An 11,399-nucleotide genomic window follows, 5' to 3' on the forward strand; every position below is an offset into this window, starting at 1 on the left:
AGGAGGAGATTAGGGGGAAGAGGGGGTAAGGGGATAAGGGGAGTGAAAATTACAGAGAAATACTGTAGATGAAGATAAAAATAAGTAGAAACAAAATACAAGAAAGTGAAAGTAGAGTCCCTGGTTTTGTTAAAATTTCTCCAATTAAAAGCCCTTAGATAAGTGTTGTATAAAAAGGATGGAAAAATAGTAGGACAGAGAGAATCTTGCAGGAGGAGGAAGAAAGGCAAGGAGAGTAGAGGGGAGGGGAGACGAGAATCAGAAACAATTTGTTTCTGTCATTTTCTAGCAAGGTCAATCAGATAGGGCCAATGCTATATGAATTTCACCCACCTCCTCCTGTTCCTTCTACTACTACTTCTCATGCAGTTCTCCTACTTCCCTCCTCCTCAACCTCCATCTCCACATAAAAGTGACTCTGATATTGAGAACACATTTGTTGTCCTTGGAAGGCCAGGAGTAACTGTCACTGCTGTGCAACCTGTTTCTTGAGCACAAATTTAAATTTCCTCGCTTAACTACTCACAAGCTCTTGCAAATATTTTCCTTTTGTATAACAAAACACAATCTTGTATTTAGTTCCTGCCGATAGATACAAAAAGTACTTTGCAGACGACCCCAGTCGCCCTCAGTCACCCCTGAGTCATTATCTACTCACCCTATTCAGATGGAAAGTCAGGTGAAAACAATGCTGCAGCTTTCTCTTAAACAACTGAAGAAGCTGAGGACGTGAACACAGAAAACATGGTAACACTTTACTTGATGGGTGAGTACATAACACATTCATAGCAGCTGTCATAAATTGCTCACAAAGCATTCATGACTGTTTCGTAAGACATGAAACAACATGCATAGCCAGCCTTTCATAAATGTGGAAGACAGAATGACGATAAGTTGTCAAAATAAAAGTCCAACGTGTAATCAACGGTCATTGTCACTCTGCAAGACTATATAGGCCACCCCCAGTCTGCTGACATCCTCTCTCTGCTGCCTGGTGAGCCTGGCTCATCTTTTGTTTGTCACACTTCTGTTTTGGTTGTTTGTCTTGTGTTAGTTGTGGTGTTTGTTCAATTGCTGTTTTAGTTATCAGGATACTCTGTTTATTTAGGTGTGTTGTGTTGTATATTTTGCAGTTCACTATCTACTGTTTCCCTTTCCCCATCTTTTGTTGAACTCACTTTGTGCTCGTCTTTCTTTGTGTATTGTGCTGTAGAGTGCCACAGCAAGCGTGGCTGGCTTCATCGTAGGTGGTTTGGTGGTGGGGCTCTTTACCTGCACTCCACACCCCCATTGTAGTGAACGGATGATAATTTGTGCACACCGTTCATTTCATGTTTTCCTCCCTTTATTTAATTTGCTGTGTGGTGTGTGTGTGTGTGTGTGTGTGTGTGTGTGTGTATGTATGGAGGACTGGCTTACTTTGCATATATTTTAACTTTATTGTAGAGCAGCACATGTAAGACACATACTCAAATGTTATGGCTTGGCTCCTTGGCTAATACTTTTTCAGGCTTACTATTCAGCAAATCCTCAAACTTCACTGAATCATTCACATCATGCAAACACATTCCATGGTTGTTGTTGATTAGACAAAAGGTTCACTTTCTATGAAATTGCCTCTATTGTAATGAGTAATGCTATTTGTCTATTTACATTATTTTTGCATATGTATTGCTGATCCAAGACCAACGGATATCATCATAACGATTAGTTCTGAGTATGTTGTTCAGTCTTTTTTTTCCATTGTAGTTCGTGACTTGTTTTTGTCATATTGTTGAAACAGTGTCGTTGCCCATTGTCCATTTCATTTGTGTTGTAAAAAGAGCCTGACAGTTGGGTGGAAACATGGTTGTGTGCACTTCAAAGAACGGAACGTAACGGTTGGACATTCCCATTTGAGTGTAGGCAAGGTAGCAAAAGATGAGAATTACCTGCAAAGGTTACATTCTAAAACATCAAAACATTTCTATAAAACATAAAAATCACATGTTTGCACATGTTCCGTCTCTTGCCCATGGACTCAGGTGCGACATGATCAGGTAACAGGTTTAAAACAAAAACGGCATTGCTTTGAGACCATTGGAATTTTATTTTGAAAAGTTATCGCTGTTCTGTCTTCTAAATTTATGAAAGGTTGGCTATAAATGTTGTCATGTCTTCTGAAACAGTAGCGAATGCTTTGAGAGCAGTTTATGACAGCTGCTATGAATGTGTTATGTACTCACCCGTCGAGTAAAGTGTTACCAGAAAACAGCAGTTATCATTTCCATCCTAAATACAAGCAATTCTAAACAAATTTTACTTTGAATAAGAATATTCGCCATTACCTATTAAAACAACGAAATTAAACATTTTATTTATTGTTGCTTTAGCAAAATGTAGCTTGTTTCACAATAAAAACCTTACATTCAGCTTAGTGCAGTCATCTTCTCTTCCATATCCCACATATCACTGGCAAAACCGAAACTCTTTGGTGTGCATTCACTGGAACTGCTGCACGTTTGCTGAAATTTTGTTACAAGTAGATGTGTTAATGATGGAATAAGGGAAAAGAGTGGGTGTTTTCCTCTGTCATCCTCTATTCCTTTACCTCTCCACTTTTTCTTCTTTCTCCTAACTGCTCTCCTCTGATGTAACTGTGTCTGACATGCGGGAAAATGGACCCTTCTGGGAGAGAGCAGAGCAGTTGTATCATTTACAGGTTGTTTCTTCACCCATAATGCACTTTGATCAGCTAAGACCTTAACATAATGGATGAGAGAGGAGCCATTATACACAGCACACTATGGATATCCTCAAAAACATCTGAGAAGCACTTAAAAACTCCTCAGGTTGGTAGCTTGTCAGAGAGAGAGTCTAAGTGTGTGTCTAAGCAGGGGAGGAGAGAGGCTGTGTGATGAAGAACTTCATAATTCGGGAATTGTGTTTAAGTTTAATTCAGTTTAAGTTCGACTGTTACCAGGAGAAGCATTGTGATTGTTACCAGGAGAAGCAGCTAACAAAGTCTTAGTAACTCATAACGGATGAGATTTCCAAAAATAAGGCTCCATATAGCTCATCCGGTATAATTAAAAGCTGCAACTGATTTGAAAATACTATATTTGCTCCCTTTAAAGTCAAAATCTTCATTTTAGCTGTTAAGTTTAAAGTGTTGGAGTACCCCAGATGGGATGAGATTTAAAAAACAACAACAACAAAAAAAAACCTCAGCCCCCACAGGTGGCTACCATGCAAAAGCATGGTTTGCCAGGAGTTAAATTCCACTGACTTCATCCCATCATGTTGCATAATTTTAGCACACACCATCATGCAGATGAAAAAAAAAATGGCTGATTTGTACTGAACGAGTGTAAGCAATAAAATTACTGATTGCTTTGCTCTTCTGGAGAGTTAACATGCCTTAAAGAGCCACCAGCGTATCATTTTTTTTTATCGAAAACAAAAGGTGTGAGTATTTTGACAGGATCATTTGCTGGCAACTACAGTGCCTTGACAAGCAAATCATTTGCATCCCACAGTAAGAGATCTGCTGTCAGTGTGAGCTGCTGCATCACAAACATGTCTGTCTCATCAAGACTGCAGTAGTTCTTGAGGAGCAGTGAGCTTATGCTTTTTCATGTTGATCAAAAATTGGCCGATTTAAAAATTGTTTTCGATAACTGACTTCCAAAGACCAGAAAAGTTGTGTCAGTATTATTCTTATCACCATTTCTGGGGCTGTGGCACATTAAAACAACATCTCCATTCATACTCTTCAAAAGGGAAGAGTATGAATGGAGACCAAGCACAGCAGTGGCCAGTCAAATTTTCATGTGGGCCAATACCATCCTGGGCCCCTCTCTGAACATGGAGCTGTGGTATGTCAGCTCATATGCTTTTGTCACATTTCCATATTGATATGTTCCTGCAGAAAGAGTTCATAAACTGCAGCACTATCACCCCACAGGCAACCATTACTTTGTGGAGAGTGTAATCTTTGTGAGCTGTAGCAAAGGGGTTGATTGGACTAATTTGTGGAATAAAATACAACCCAATCAGTTTTTCAGTTAGTTCACGACTCAATCACTGCTTCATTTTGACTTCATTTTTGGACAGTGGAAGGAACTTTACATGGAGATGTGTAATAGGTCTTTGTATACAGTCTGTAAATATAGTTTTGATAGATATTTTTCACTGGATAATAATCAGTCAACAAAAGATTGTCAACTGCACGATGGGAAATGGACAACTCTGCATTTGGATCACACACAAAAAAGCAAACATTTACAAATACATACAATGACAAATGCAAGAGATGTAAGATAGGGCCAACACATTGTTGCACGCACACACAGTAAGCCTTGTACTTCTGGCTTCACAAGGGCTCTTCATTTACCAAGTGTCCTTGTTGCCAGAATGTTCCTATTGTACAAGATATAAATTCTCATCAGTACAGGGAAACACAAACATGTACAACGTGTAGCTTTGTAGAAACACACTGTTAATATTTATGTATGAGGAAAATAAATACCTCAATTTGTTATCATTTGATCAGAGCCCTGGTAACCAACATGTCATCCAAATCCAAGATAATCTGCCATAACTGTCTTGTTATCAACTCATATATCATCTGACTGCTTGTGTTTCCTGACCAAACTACACTGTACAGCCAATCATCTGTCCTAATCTTTAATACAACAATTTATGTCACATTATGCAGTTGTTCTAACTGTCTGATATTGACATGGATGTGTTTGAATTGGTGGTTCATCAATCTGAACACATACTTCCGAGTGAGACAGAGAGGGATGTGCCAGAAAGGTGGTATTTGATGCAGTGAGAACAAGACATATCATGTTTCCTATGATATCTACTTGTTTTGTTGTTTGATTGTTTATTTTTTGTTTCTGTTTCTGCTCAATTTGAGTTTCCCAGCTTTCTCGGATTTAGTACCAGGTATCACTAATAAGGTATTAAAACATCAAAAAAATGTTATTTTGGAGACATCAGATCTCTTCTTTCAACACCAATTAGAGCTGTTTAAATTGCAACATGGCACAGGTTTGCAGCTCCAGATGGCACCAGGTAATGTGTTGGAAGGCTGCAGTGACGTCTCAAACACAAAAATGTCTGCCAGCATGGCCTCTCTGATTTACTCAGCATGTTTATTATTCTGGTATAATTTGTGAAGGCCCAGGCTGCCTCTGGCCTCCCATCTTGCTCTCCATCTCACTACCCTCCAGTTTGCATCAGCTTTGATAAAACAGAGCCAGTTAAAAGTGAATATCGTCCCAATTCTGCTCGCCACAACAAACAAAGATGACACAGATTTAGCAAAAGACAACATCAAGAGAGGCAGAGGATAAAAGTTAGAAACAATATTACTAAAGGGTTTTTCCACTGGCCAATAATAGATATGTGTTTAATAGGTCAACAATAAAAGAAGAAATTTAGAGGATAGAATCTGATCCTGTACAGTGTACTCATTCCGACTGATTGGATCCTCATCCCTGTGTCCTGAGGAATCTGGTCCACACTAGATGATTCCCTGCTAGGTGATTCCACACCTCACATTTTAATGGCAACATTGCCAAAGAAGAAAGTAGAGTGCCCTTTGTGTTGTCCTTTTTCATTTCAAGCCAAGTTTGAAAAACAATTGCTATAGAATTTTCTATAGATATCACTTTCATTTATAGTAAATTCATTTTGCCACCATAATCATGTAATGAAAACCTGATAGCATGACTCTAGTTGCTTTGTAAAGACACCCACAACATTAAAGAACTCCACCTCTATATCTCTTCATCTTTCATGATGCTTTTCCACTCATATCCACAAAAGTGCACACTGAGAGATGTTGTGTATATAATTGTATATGTGCTAGATTGTGTGTGTGCGTGCGTGTGTGCTTGTGTGTAATTGCTACAGCTGTTTTGTCAGGGGAGAGAACCTTACAAGACTGCTGGTTGTGACAGTCGTTCGTACAGCAAGAAACATATGTTGCGCTTTTATAATAGCAGCACACTGATAAAAAACACAGACAGCCCCTGTCAGACAAAATGGAATGACTGCATTTGCACACATTCTCTCAAATGAGGCTTCACGTGATCTTACACACACACACACACACACACACACACACACACACACACACACACACACACACACACACACACACACACACACGCACGCACACAGTAAACGACACACTGCTTCATTTATCAGTGGTGCATTATTTATCAGCGGCAGCATTGCTACTCCTCAAGGTATTTACAGCGAGGAATACATTAGCAGTGAAGAATGCAGGATCGGAAAAGCGAATATTCTTTCGGATTAATATGCACATCATAGTTCCTACCGGAATAATCAAGTGAGCTCAACTGGTCCCATGAAATGCAACTGGGATGGGCCTCTCATCACCAAACACAGACGTGCATTAGAAATCTGTCAATCAAGGACAATTCTCTTGAATCTGAGCTAATCACTGCAGCCTTATGTGAAAATATTATTAGTCTGGGAGCATCAAATTTCACTCATAACAAGTCAGGAAATGAATTACAACTGAAATTTAGGTAAATGAAGAAACAAGAGTAATATAACTGAGAAACAGACTTTACTGTCTCTGGGTAGAAACATCCCAACTTCATTTTATGAAGTGATTACATGACAGAAGTATTTAGCATCAATGCTGCTTATGTTCCTTGCTCACTGCAGGAGAGCTGATTGAGTTATCCTCTCTTTTGCTGGTGACAATGGTGGAAGAAATATTCAGTTCCTTTACTTCAGTAAAAGTACCAGTACATCAGTGTAAAAATCAGTAAAAAAAAAACACAAATGATGCACAAATCTCACAGTCAAATAATTATAATAAAATAGAAGTATAATGCAGCATGAATTCTCAATTTCATGTATCTCAAAATTATACTTGCATATAGCGACCCAGAGTAAATGTACTTAGTTACTTTCCATCACTGGTTGGTAAGAACACAATTGTTCAACTGTGTAGTGAGTAATGCAAAACATAATAAGTTGTGTTAAAAATGAGTGTTCCCAGGTTTTAAGCACAACACTGCTTCCACATTTTGCAGCAGAAGATCCTCAAAGGCCACATAACCAATTCAGAAGTGAGGATAAGCAAAGCAAACATGTGCAAGGAGATTACACGTGTAAGGAAATAAAACCCAAGCAGGCAATACTTGCAGAAACACTGTGACCATGAAGCAACTGCTAATTTGGAGGAAGTACCCTGAATAAAAGCAGAACAGGTGTAATGAAAATGTGTCACAAGGAATTATAATTAATCCTTCACATAGAAAATGACCACTTATTAATGCTGCTGCTCTGTATTAAACTATAATGGTGAAAGCTTTTGTAATTCACTATTCAGTGATTTAACAATCGTAACAAAAATCTGCTAAAGTGGAAATTTTAAATTATATTACCAAACACCATGTTCCAGAAACAATCTCGAGAGGCGTAATAACGGCCTGGCTGCACAATCTCAGTGCCTCTCTTTTCACTGGCCATGAACATGAGAAAGGAAGAGTAGCTGGTTTCACTTCATCTTGGGGCTCTGAAAGAACAGCCAAGAGCCTGAGGAAGGTCTACGATATCTTCCTGAAGGACACCACCTCAATTCAGCAGACCATAAGCAACTTGACATCCTGGCTCATCACAATTGACAAGACAGCACTACTACCAGGCAAATTTAGGGCTAGGATGTATCATCATGGAGTCCTGCCAAGGTTACTGTGTCTATGAGGCGCCAATGACAACAGTGAAGCGACTGGAGAGAACCATCAGCCTGTTTCTTCGCAGATGGCTTGGACTTCGTCAGTCCTTGAGTAGCACCGCCCTGTATGGGAAATCCACAAAGCTGCAGCTGCCCTTCAGCAGCCTGTCAGAGGAATTCAAAGTCACCTGTGACACAGAAGTGATGTACAGACTCCTCTGACAGGAAAGTTGCCACAGCAGGAATTCTCATTATGACTGGAAATAAGTGGTAGGTAGGCAGGAAACAGTGGGCAGAGTGGAGGCAAGATTGTGACACAGCATCCTAGTAGATACCATAGCGGTGGGCTGAGCGGGACTGGACAGCTGCCCCAAGCCACGCTGCGACAAAGCTTGCGGAAAGGAGAAGCATTAACTGGTTGAGGGTGAGATACGAGCATAACTGGAGGAAGATTGATGCAGCAAGATGGTAGGCATATATAATCTAGGTGCATGGACAAAGTGGGAGCATGTGGAACCCCACAGGATCATCTGGTCAGAGAGAAGAACCACTGTACATTAAGTTCCTTATCTCATCAGTTTATGATGTTCTCCCAAGCTCAACCAACATTCGCAGTTGGAACATGGCCAAAACCCCAGCACGTCAACTGTGCCAGGAGAGGGGCACATTGGAGCACATTCTCAGTTCCTGTCCGAAGGTGCTGGGGGAGGGGAGATATCGCCAACGCAATGACCAGGTTTTGAGGTCATTGGCAGACACAATCAGCACATCAATCCAGAGGAGGAGTCAGAACCCCCCAAACTGTCCTTCCCCTTTGTCAGAGCTGGGGAGAAGGCACAACCACAACCCACTTACTTGGGAAAGCCTCTTTCCACTGCAAGAGATTGGGAGCTCCAAGTCAACATAGTAAGGCAGCTCAAGTTCCCAGAGCATATCATAGCCGCTCTACTCAGGCATGGTGTTAACATCTGAGTATACAAAGCAAGTGGTCCTACTGGAACTTATTGTTCCTTGGGAGGACCGGATCTGAGAAGCCAATGAGTGCAAAAGGGCAAAATATGCAGGCTGGTTTGTTGTGAACTGGTAGAGGTGGTGTGTCGGGGCTTTGCTGGTCAGTCGTTGCGTTGGACACTAAAGCTCCTGAAAGTTAAAGGACTGCAATGCAGAAGAACCAGCAAGAACATCATGGAGGCAGGTGAAAAGGCCTTTTGGTGGTGGAGATTTGGAGAGGGGATGATTGGTGTAGTGCGCCACTTGGACACAAGCCAGGTACTGATCACTTTGGGCTAGGTTGTCCAGGCAAGGGTGTATGATGATTAAAGACCTGAAGCACCCCGTAACCCCAGGTTCATCAATGAAGATGTGTCCAAGTAGCACCAGTAGGTGTATTGCAGAATGCACGTCAAATTTTGTACTGTGGTCCAATCATCAAAGGGATCTTGATTTGGGACCAAATTTGCAAAACATCTCAAAGCTAAATGTTGCTACTATGGCCATGTTGGTGAAAATAAAAATAAATAAAAAGGGATGTGTCAGTCCTAACCTTAAGACTCAATTGGTTTTTTTTTTTAAGTCACTTTTAAGTCTCAGAGAAGTTAGAGGTAATTCAGAAGACTCTTGATAGTAGCCAGTTAATTCAGTCATCTCACCAACAAGTCAAAACATTTGAGTACACATGGAAATGCTACTTCTCATGCACTCCTTTAGTGTTTTCCCCTCGGGGATCCATCCATTTTCTATACCGCTTATCCGTCAGGGTCACGGGGGGGCTGGGTCCATACTCTGAATTTTTATTTGAATTCTCAGAGTTTCTATCAAGTGTAGCCCTTAAAACAAATAAAGTAATTATTGTGGGTGACTGATTGATTAATATCCATGTGGACAAGAACAACGATAGCCTTTGTATAGCATTTATCACTTTAATAGATTCGACTGGCTTCTGTCAGTGTATATAAACCTACTCATTGTTCTAATCACACTCTCAACCTTGTTCTAACATATGGCATTGAAATTGAAGAGTTAATAGTCTTCCCACAAAATCTTCTTTTATCTGACCATTGTTTAATAACTTTTGAATTTCTATTACATAATTACAAGCCACTAGGAAACCCCAGATGTCTATCTGATAGTGCTGTGGCAAAGTTTAAGGAAGCAATACCATCTGCATTTAATTCAGTACCACATCTCAGTGTAACCCAACAATGCTCCAATGCTAACTATAGCCCCTCTAAAATGTATCTTTTTGTGGACAGTGCTGCACACATTGAGAAAAACACTCGACTCTATTGCCCCTTCAGAAAAGAAAACAATAAAGCAAAAGAGATTAGCGCCACGGTAAGCAAAACACACAAAAATTCAAAAGGAAATGGCATTCCACCAAATTAAGCAGAAGCACTGGAAAGAGCTATAGGACCAGACAGTTTTCTAGACTGTTTTTCTCCCATTGACCTTCATCAACTAAATTCACTGATCTCTTCATCTAAATCAACAACATGCCTCTTAGACTAACTTAGTTACCATATAATGAAACAACAGCATCGGTTATTTCAGCAAGTGCCCCACAACAACATTTGTTCACATTCAAGCGACAAAGCCCTTTAGTAGCTTTAGTAATTCTGATGGTAAAGGAGGAGAAAGCTAGGCTTGGGGGATGGATAGTCAACAAAACAGACAACTGTTGCTTATTTCCTACCAACAGTCAACGTTTTTTAAATTCTGGTGTATTTCTAATTGTGAAGTTGTAATTATGTACAGTGTTGGGGAGTAACTAGTTACATGCGTATCATTTCATAGTTACAGCTGCTCAGCAAAAATGTGTAACGTAAAGTATTATCCATCAAAATGCAGTTACTATACTAATATACTAATAAAACTGCGGAAGTTCAGTCAGGAAGATTATCTTTTACACATTCCTTAAGTCAGTGTTTTCCCATGATCTTTAATCACCACTACGTCACTCTCCTCCTTTTCCAATCACAATATATCTCGTCACTCCTTCTTAGCCAATCACTAGTCAGTTGTCAAATTAAAAAGTGTCCCCTCTCTCTCTGCTGTCACTCAGCTGACATTTCAGCTTTACATCAGTCTGCAACCCAACTTCACCCCTCTCCCACTGTCTCCGGGACGCCTGATTCTTCCGTCAGTCCTTGTCTCTAGTCCCTCTGCATGAGCCAGCACCAGACTTCACCAGTGTTTTGGCTCTGGGGGAAGTCTCCTACTTCTGGAAGCACTTCATTCTTCAGGGTTAACGAAGCGATCCAATTCCCTCCGGTGTCTACGTGCCAAAGAATTTCTCTGGGCACAATAAATTCTCTAGACTATATCACCTCTCTCATCTCTTTATTAGTCACTTCTGATTGAAATTTATTTTAGGTACAAAGCCTATATGTAAAATAACACATTCTGGTGACCAGGGCACTCTGTGCCCCACCTCTCGCCCGTTGTCAGCTGGGATAGGGTCTGGCGCCTCTGCAACCCTGATGTCAGAAAGGTCGGCGTCGCTGACGCAGAAAAGGGCTGAACCCCGATGCAGAGTCAAAAGGCGGGCAGGTGAGGCAGAGGTCCGAGCAAAAGCCTTTATTTGCCAAAATCTAAAATGAAAAAAGCACACTTACTGTGGCATGGGGTCTGAGAAAACTGTGGCAAAAAAACTCCTGATGATATATGGCACGGCAAGGCAAAACAAGAC

General features: G+C 40.5%; 1 long non-coding RNA gene and 1 pseudogene across 1 annotated transcript; one reads left to right on the forward strand and one right to left on the reverse strand.

The window, feature by feature from the left end:
- Positions 1–1,623: 1,623 nt before the first annotated feature.
- On the reverse strand, positions 1,624–2,667 carry LOC124060097. The gene is made up of 3 exons (XR_006843501.1): positions 2,591–2,667; positions 2,407–2,504; positions 1,624–1,931 (listed from the first exon to the last, which is right to left on the reverse strand). It is a non-coding gene; the product is annotated as an uncharacterized LOC124060097 (long non-coding RNA).
- Positions 2,668–5,054: 2,387 nt separating this feature from the next.
- Positions 5,055–9,049, forward strand: LOC124060716 (annotated as a pseudogene).
- Positions 9,050–11,399: the final 2,350 nt, after the last annotated feature.

The sequence above is a fragment of the Scatophagus argus genome, chromosome 6 (genome assembly GCF_020382885.2).
Source record: "Scatophagus argus isolate fScaArg1 chromosome 6, fScaArg1.pri, whole genome shotgun sequence".
In the NCBI taxonomy this organism is placed as follows: Eukaryota; Metazoa; Chordata; class Actinopteri; family Scatophagidae; genus Scatophagus; species Scatophagus argus.